Source organism: Callithrix jacchus, chromosome 10 (assembly GCF_049354715.1).
Source record: "Callithrix jacchus isolate 240 chromosome 10, calJac240_pri, whole genome shotgun sequence".
Classification (NCBI taxonomy): Eukaryota; Metazoa; Chordata; class Mammalia; order Primates; family Cebidae; genus Callithrix; species Callithrix jacchus.
In genome coordinates this window covers 70,949,849-70,957,537 of record NC_133511.1, presented here as the reverse complement: position 1 = coordinate 70,957,537, position 7,689 = coordinate 70,949,849, and the positions used below count along the sequence as shown (strand labels likewise).

The following is a 7,689-nucleotide window of genomic DNA, read 5'->3' as shown; positions in this document are numbered from 1 at the left end:
GTTAAAGTCTCCCACTATTATTGTGTGGGAGTCTAAGTCCTTCTGTAAGACATTAAGAACTTGCCTTATGTATCTGGGTGCTCCTGTGTTGGGTCCATATATGTTTAGGATCGTTAGCTCTTCTTGTTGTATCGATCCTTTTACCATTATGTAATGGCCTTCTTTGTCTCTTTTGATCTTTGTTGCTTTAAAGTCTATTTTATCAGAGATGAGAATTGCAACTCCTGCTTTTTTTTGCTTTCCATTAGCTTGGTAAATCTTCCTCCATCCCTTTATTTTGAGCCTTTGTGTATCCTTGCATGTGAGATGGGTTTCCTGGATACAGCACACTGATGGGTTTTGGATTTTTATCCAATTTGCCAGTCTGTGTCTTTTGATTGGTGCATTTAGTCCATTTACATTTAGGGTTAATATTGTTATGTGTGAATTTGATACTGCCATTTTGATTCTAAGTGGCTGTTTTGCCTGTTAGTTGTTGTAGATTCTTCATTATGTTGAAGCTCTTTAGCATTCAGTGTGATTTTGGAATGGCTGGTACTGGTTGATCCTTTCTATGTGTAGTGCCTCTTTTAGGAGCTCTTGTAAAGCAGGCCTGGTGGTGACAAAATCTCTGAGTACTTGCTTGTTCGCAAAGGATTTTATTCTTCCTTCACTTCTGAAGCTCAGTTTGGCTGGATATGAAATTCTGGGTTGAAAGTTCTTTTCTTTAAGAATGTTGAATATTGGCCCCCACTCTCTTCTGGCTTGTAGTGTTTCTGCCGAGAGATCTGCTGTGAGTCTGATGGGCTTCCCTTTGTGGGTGACCCGACCTTTCTCTCTGGCTGCCCTTAGTATTCTCTCCTTTATTTCAACCCTGTTGAATCTGACGATTATGTGCCTTGGGGTTGCTCTTCTTGCGGAATATCTTTGTGGTGTTCTCTGTATTTCCTGCAATTGAGTGTTGGCTTGTCTTGCTAGGTGGGGGAAATTTTCCTGGATGATGTCCTGAAGAGTATTTTCCAGCTGGGATTCATTCTCTTCGTCCCCTTCTGGTACACCTATCAAACGTAGGTTCGGTCTTTTCACATAGTCCCACATTTCTTGGAGACTTTGTTCATTCCTTTTTGCGCTTTTTTCTCTGATCTTGGTTTCTCGTTTTATTTCATTGAGTTGGTCTTCGACTTCAGATATTCTTTCTTCTGCTTGGTCAATTCGGCTATTGAAACTTGCGTTTGCTTCGCGAAGTTCTCGTATTGTGTTTTTCAGCTCCTTTAATTCATTCATATTCCTCTCTAAGGTATCCATTCTTGTTATCATTTCCTCGAATCTTTTTTCAAATCTTTTTTCAAGGTTCTTAGTTTCTTTGCATTGATTTAGTACATGATCTTTTAGCTCACAAAAGTTTCTCATTATCCATCTTCTGAAGTCTAATTCCGTCATTTCGTCACAGTCATTCTCCGTCCAGCTTTGTTCCCTTGCTGGTGAGGAGTTTTGGTCCTTTCTAGGAGGCGATGTGTTCTGGTTTCGGGTGTTTTCCTCCTTTTTGCGCTGGTTTCTTCCCATCTTTGTGGATTTGTCCGCTGGTCGTCTGCGTAGTTGCTGACTTTTCGTTTGGGTCTCTGAGTGGACACCCAGAATGTTGATGATGAAGTATTTCTGTTGCTTGGTTTTCCTTGTACCAGTCTAGCCCCTTCGCTGTACGACTGTTGAGGTCCGCTCCAGACCCTGCTTGTCTGGGGTGCACCTCTAGTAGCCGTGGCACAGCGAGGGATGCTACCAGTTTCTTTTTCTGCTCTCTTTGTCCCAGGATGATGCCTGCCTAATGACAGTCTTTTGGATATAGAGGGGTCAGGGAGCTGCTTGAGGAGACAGTTTGTACTTTATAGGGGTTTAATTGCTGAGCTGTGCACTCTGTTGTTCATTCAGGGCTGTTAGGCTGCTATGTTTGATTCTGCTGCAACACAGCTCATTAAACAACCCTTTTTTTTTTTTCTCAAATGCTCTGTGTTGAGGGGTTTGGGCTTTATTTTTGGATGTCCGATCAGGTGTCCTGCCCAGCTCAAAGGCAGACTAGCCACTGTTTGGCTGCCGAGGCTCCGCCCTGCTGTTGTGTGATTCGAGCTGTTCCTGCCGGCTCTGCTGTGGTCTCCGCCACGCCCTGCGGCGGAGTCTCTTCGTTGTAGCGTGTTGCCTCAGCAACGGCAGGCTGCGTCAGCAGTGGGCGTGTATCTCAGTAGGGACGGGTTGCCTCAGCAACGGCTGGCTGCGTCAGCAGTGGGCGTGTATCTCAGTTGGGGCGGGTTGCCTCGGCAACGGCTGGCTGCCTCAGCAGTGGGCGCGTATATCAGTTGGGGCAGGTTGCCTCCGTAGTGGTGGACGCCCTTCCCCCACAGAGCGTCTCGGACCGTCTGCCCGGGATAGTTTGAAATCGCGGTTTTGTTCGTCCCACTGGGTATCCCAAGCGATCTGTTCCTGCAATCCCCTGGGCTGGGCTACTGTGCAAGTCTCGTTCAGTCTCAAGTCCAGCCCTCTCAAGTCTCAGGTTGCCGGTTCAACAAGGCACCCGGACAAGCGCGCCCTGTGGGGATTGCTGGGTAGGGCCGGCCGCCGCCGCCCCGGCTGCCGGCTTCACCAGGCAGACCTACTGCCTGGCGTCCCGTGTGTTTTTATACTTGGGAGTTTCCCCTTTCTGTGGGCAACAAAGATCAGTCTGGAAATGCAGCACTGACTCACCGTTTGCGAATTCAACGCGGGCTCCAATCCTGGGTTGTTCTCACAGCGCCATCTTGAGTCCTCCCTCGAGGACATTCTTTTAAATGAAATAGGCCAGGCACAGAAACAGGAATATCACATATTCTCACTCTTATGTGAGAGTTAAAAATAATGAACTCATGGAGATAGAGAATAGCATGATGGTTACTAGAATTTGGAATGAGTGGTTAGGAGGGGACTATCAAGAAGGCTTGATTATGAATACCAAAATACAGTTAGGTAGGAGAAATAACTTCTAGTGTTTTATGGTACAATAGGGCAACTGTAGTTATAATTTATCATATATTTCAAAATAACTAATAAAGTAGAATTGAAATGTTACTATCAGAAAGAAATATTAAATGCTTGAGATGATGGATATTGCAGTTACCCTGATTTGATCATTACGCATCGTATACTTGTACCAAAATATTTGTAACCCATCAAATTAAGTACAGCTATTATGTATTCATAAAATTAAAAATACAAAAGTCTTTCTGAGCTTGCAAACAAGAAAGCTTGTAAATAATAATTATTTTTCATGTAAGAAAATAGTGACTATATATTTATACATTTATATGTAAGTAGCAATAAGCATCAACTTTATTTTAACTGTAGAGCCAGTTTATGATATATAATCAGTGAAAAGAAGCAAACAAAATTGCATTGCAATAAGAGGGTTCTAGAGTTATTAACTAATTCCTTATTTTGAATTGCATGGTCCATCTCCAATTTGTAATTTTATCTTCCCCAGCGAAATCACCTTGAGAATGGCCCTGCGAATCTGCTGTGTCTTGATGCTGTAGATAACAGGGTTCATTAAGGGTGGAAAGAGCACAGAGACAGTGCCCATAAGGTTGTGCACCAAGGGCGAGGTGTGGTGCCCAAACCTGTGGATGATGGACAAGCCTAGTGCAGGCACATAGAAGCAGAGCACGGCCAGGATGTGCAAGATGCAAGTATTGAGTGCCTTCAGCCGCTCCCCTGTAGAGGCAATGGCCAGCACTGTGCGGAGGATGACAGTGTAGGAGAGCAGGATGAAAAGAACATCACTGCCCATGGCCAGCATAATGATGCACAGCCCATAGAGTCTGTTGAAATGCATGTCAGAGCAGGCCAGGCGGATCATGTCTCGGTGAAGACAGTAAGCATGGGAGAGCACCCCAAGGTGACAGTAGTTAAATGTTAACAGGTGCAACGAAGGTGCAGCAGTGATGGCAGCACTTCGCACACTCAGCACAACCCCAACCAATGCCACATGGGGACCTGTGAGCACAAACGCATAGCGCAGTGGGAATTGGATGGCCACTAGGCCGTCCAGAGCCATAGCAAAGAGTACGGCTGACTCCATGAAGGAGAAAGAGTGGAGGAAATGCTGCTGCAGAACACAGGGCACCAAACTCACTGTGCGAGCATCAAACCACAACACACCCAACACAGAGGGCAGCGTGGACATACACAAGCCCAAGTCCATCACAGCCAGGATGGCCAGGTGGGCTGGTGGAGGAAATGGTCGGTTCGTACCAGATGCAAGATGGTGACATTACCCACAAGGGCCACAAGGTATCCTACAAAAATGGGCAGTGAGATCCACTGGTGAGCCCACTCCAGTCCTGGGAAGCCCGTCAGCAAGAACGTAGAGAAGCTCAAGTTGGCACTTGATAGAGAGGGCATTGTCAATTTCAAGAGGCTTATTCACTCTGGGGAAGGTGATAATGTGTTTGAAGGTTAACTGGGCATTAGCGCAGGGCTTCTGCTGTAACTGGACACCAGTCTCCTGTTGGATGTTCTGGCATCTCTGCAATGCCTGAACTTGATGGCCTCTTGATTATCCACTGACCTCACCAGCAGCCTAAACTCTTCCTCTGCATTCTTCACTATTTTAATTAATGCCATTTAATTATTTACTTAACTCTATGATAGTAAGCCTCAACCAAGGTTTTTCCTACTCCTGTTCTTGAACAGGTAATAAAAGATAGGCTTAAAAATATTTCTCTCATAAAAATTTATATGGCTCAAACACAGAATGTTCATCTGCTTTTTAAAAACATGCTACTGTCAAATTTTCTTCTTTGTATAAACTTACTGCTTTCAAGCTTCTTCCTTTCTTTAGAAGAAGTGACCTATAACTTTTTTTTTTTAATTTTTTTATTGGATTTTAGGTTTGGTGGTACATGTACAGAACATGCAAGACAGTTGTATAGGTACACACATGGCAGTGTGTTTTGCTTCCTTTCTCCATTTGGCATTTCTCCCCAGGCTATCCCTCCCCACCTATCTTTTATTACCTGTTCAAGAACAGGAGTAGGAAAAACCTTGGTTGAGGCTTACTATCATAGAGTTAAGTAAATAATTAAATGGCGTTAATTAAAATAGTGAAGAATGCAGAGGAAGAGTTTAGGCTGCTGGTGAGGTCAGTGGATAATCAAGAGGCCATCAAGTTAAGGCATTGCAGAGATGCCAGAACATCCAACAGGAGACTGGTGTCCAGTTACAGCAGAAGCCCTGCGCTAATGCCCAGTTAACCTCCCACTGGCCCTCCCCTTTTCCCCCCAATAGACCACAGTGTTTAGTACTTCCCTCCCTGTGTCCATGTGTTCTCATTTTTCATCACCCGCCTATGAGTGAGAATATGCGGTGTTTCATTTTCTGTTCTTGTGTCAGTTTGCTGAGAATGATGTTCTCCAGATTCATCCATGTCCCTACAAACGACACAAACTCATCATTTCTGATTGCTGCATAATATTCCATAGTGTATATGTGCCACATTTTCCCAATCCAGTCTATCATCGATGGGCATTTGGGTTGATTCCAGGTCTTTGCTAACCTATAACTTTTAAAGCAAAATTAGGATGCCCGTTAAGTTTCCTCCTCCGATCTGCTCTCCATTTTCCATATCCTTATTGTCATTTTTATGTAATTCTCTCCATCTGTCCATATGATCACAAAAAGATCTATTCTGCTTCTTTCCAAACTCAATGTCTCAGGACTCAGGTGTAATCTCAGGGCCCCTGACAGTCTCATTCTTCTCACAAAGTCTTACTAAGTCAACCTATGCAGCCTGTGTCTTTAAGGCTGCTACCTTTACTCTGATTCCTGACATATATTTCTCTTAAAATGTAGTTACAGAGTGTACCAACATGCCAGATTTCTATTGATTTTTCTTTCTGTTGTTTCTAAGATATGCTACCTCAAAAATCAAGGTTGACACCTGGCAGAATTTACAGGACTTTAATAAATCATGTAAACTTCCAGGTAAATTAGATAAACATATAGAGCAATACTTTCTATATAGGTATGGCAAAAAGAGCTGCATATCAATAAGTGTACCTTGAAACAGCAGAAACTATGACACAGCCTATTTCTTTCTCGAATTAGTTACTTAATACTAAAAACAAGGGCACCTGGGAAGATGCTCACTAGGCAAGCATTGCTATGCTTGATGTTAGTGTCTGATATAATATTTATTCTGCATTCTCATTGGTAAAATAAAGATATTATTTTATAATTAAAATGGATATGAATTTTACTAGAAATACCATCTATACATAACTTAGGACAGAGGCTGGGCTACAATAAATGATAAATATATTTGTTGTTATTGCTTACAAGTCAAAAACTGATTTCAAGTTTTCTAATGCTGTTTGTACTCTTTACTCCTCCTACTATACAGGAATAAACTCCAGTTCATCCCTTAATGTGATAATGACTATGATCTTGGCAGATGCTGCCATTTACCTTTGAAAGACTGGTATCATCTGAGAGTCTCAGGGACTAAGGGAGTCAGTGGGAGACAGTGAGAAGGGTGAATACTGAGGAATAGGTCTCAGTGTACACCTAGTGAGAAAAACTAGGGCTGAGGAACAGACTGAGGGATAAGGCTGAGAAAAGGAGGTGTAATAAAGGTCAGATGGGAGAGAGATGAGAGAGGAAATGGTTCTAACAGGTAATATTGGGTGCGTCGTCATTTAAGAAGTGAAGGGGTGCAGCTGAAGACAGTGAGAAAGTAGAACAATGGAGCAGATGGTAAAAGCTAGTGAAAACATGTCGAAGAATAGAAAAGAGTCCCCTGGTGTTAGCAGGAAAGGGGGTCGTATAACTTAGATGAAACTGAGATGTAAGGCAGAGAGGAAAGGGATGAAGAGCCTGAAGAATGGGCAGCTATGGGTCAGAGGAGAGAAACTGAGGCCAGAAATGCTTACAGAGAGAACTGAGAAGGGAGGAAGGGAATTGAGGATCAGTAAAGAGAAAATTCAGGGTAAACACTTTGAGTGGAAGCTTAGAAACCAAGAGTAGAGGAGGGAGGCAGGAAGAGAAACAGAGAGAGAGGTGAAAGGGCAGAGTGGGAGCCTCAATGACAGAGAGGGAGAAGAGGCTTGAGGAGAAGAGAAAGACTCCAAAGATGCAATAGAAGAGAGAGGGCTGGGCTGCAGAGAGAGAAGGGAATGGGAGATGTGTGCAGACACTACTGAGGGACCAACCGGGAAAACCCATGTGCAATAGGAGAGTGAGGTACCAAGGAGCCTAAAGGGTTCATATCTAGTGGAAGAGGCCAGAGAATCCCCCACAGCCCACTGTTCAGCCTTCTCATCTCACGTCCACTGCGCAGTGAAGCCTCTATCTATTGCAGTCATCATCCTCAATATCCATGGGAGACTGGGTCCAGGAACACTTACTATGGATACCACAATCCACAGGTGTTCATGTCCCTTATTCAGCCCCCTAGGGGCAGTGCTGTGTGTAGACCATATGCGGCCCTGTCTAGGCAGTTTCATTAGGTAGTGCAGTGTGGTTAAAAGCAGTGCCTCCGGGATCAGAGCTGTATTACAATAACTTCAATAGCTCTTCACTCTATGATTGTGCACATTGTTTGATTAATCTCAATTTCCTCATCTGAAAAATGGAGACAATCCCACCTACTCTGTAGATTAGAGAGCCATTCATATGCAATTTTAAATG

At 43.7% G+C, this 7,689-nt stretch overlaps 1 pseudogene; it reads right to left on the bottom strand.

The window, feature by feature from the left end:
- Nucleotides 1-3,433: 3,433 nt before the first annotated feature.
- On the bottom strand, nt 3,434-4,626 carry LOC100390181 (olfactory receptor 51L1-like; annotated as a pseudogene).
- Nucleotides 4,627-7,689: the final 3,063 nt, after the last annotated feature.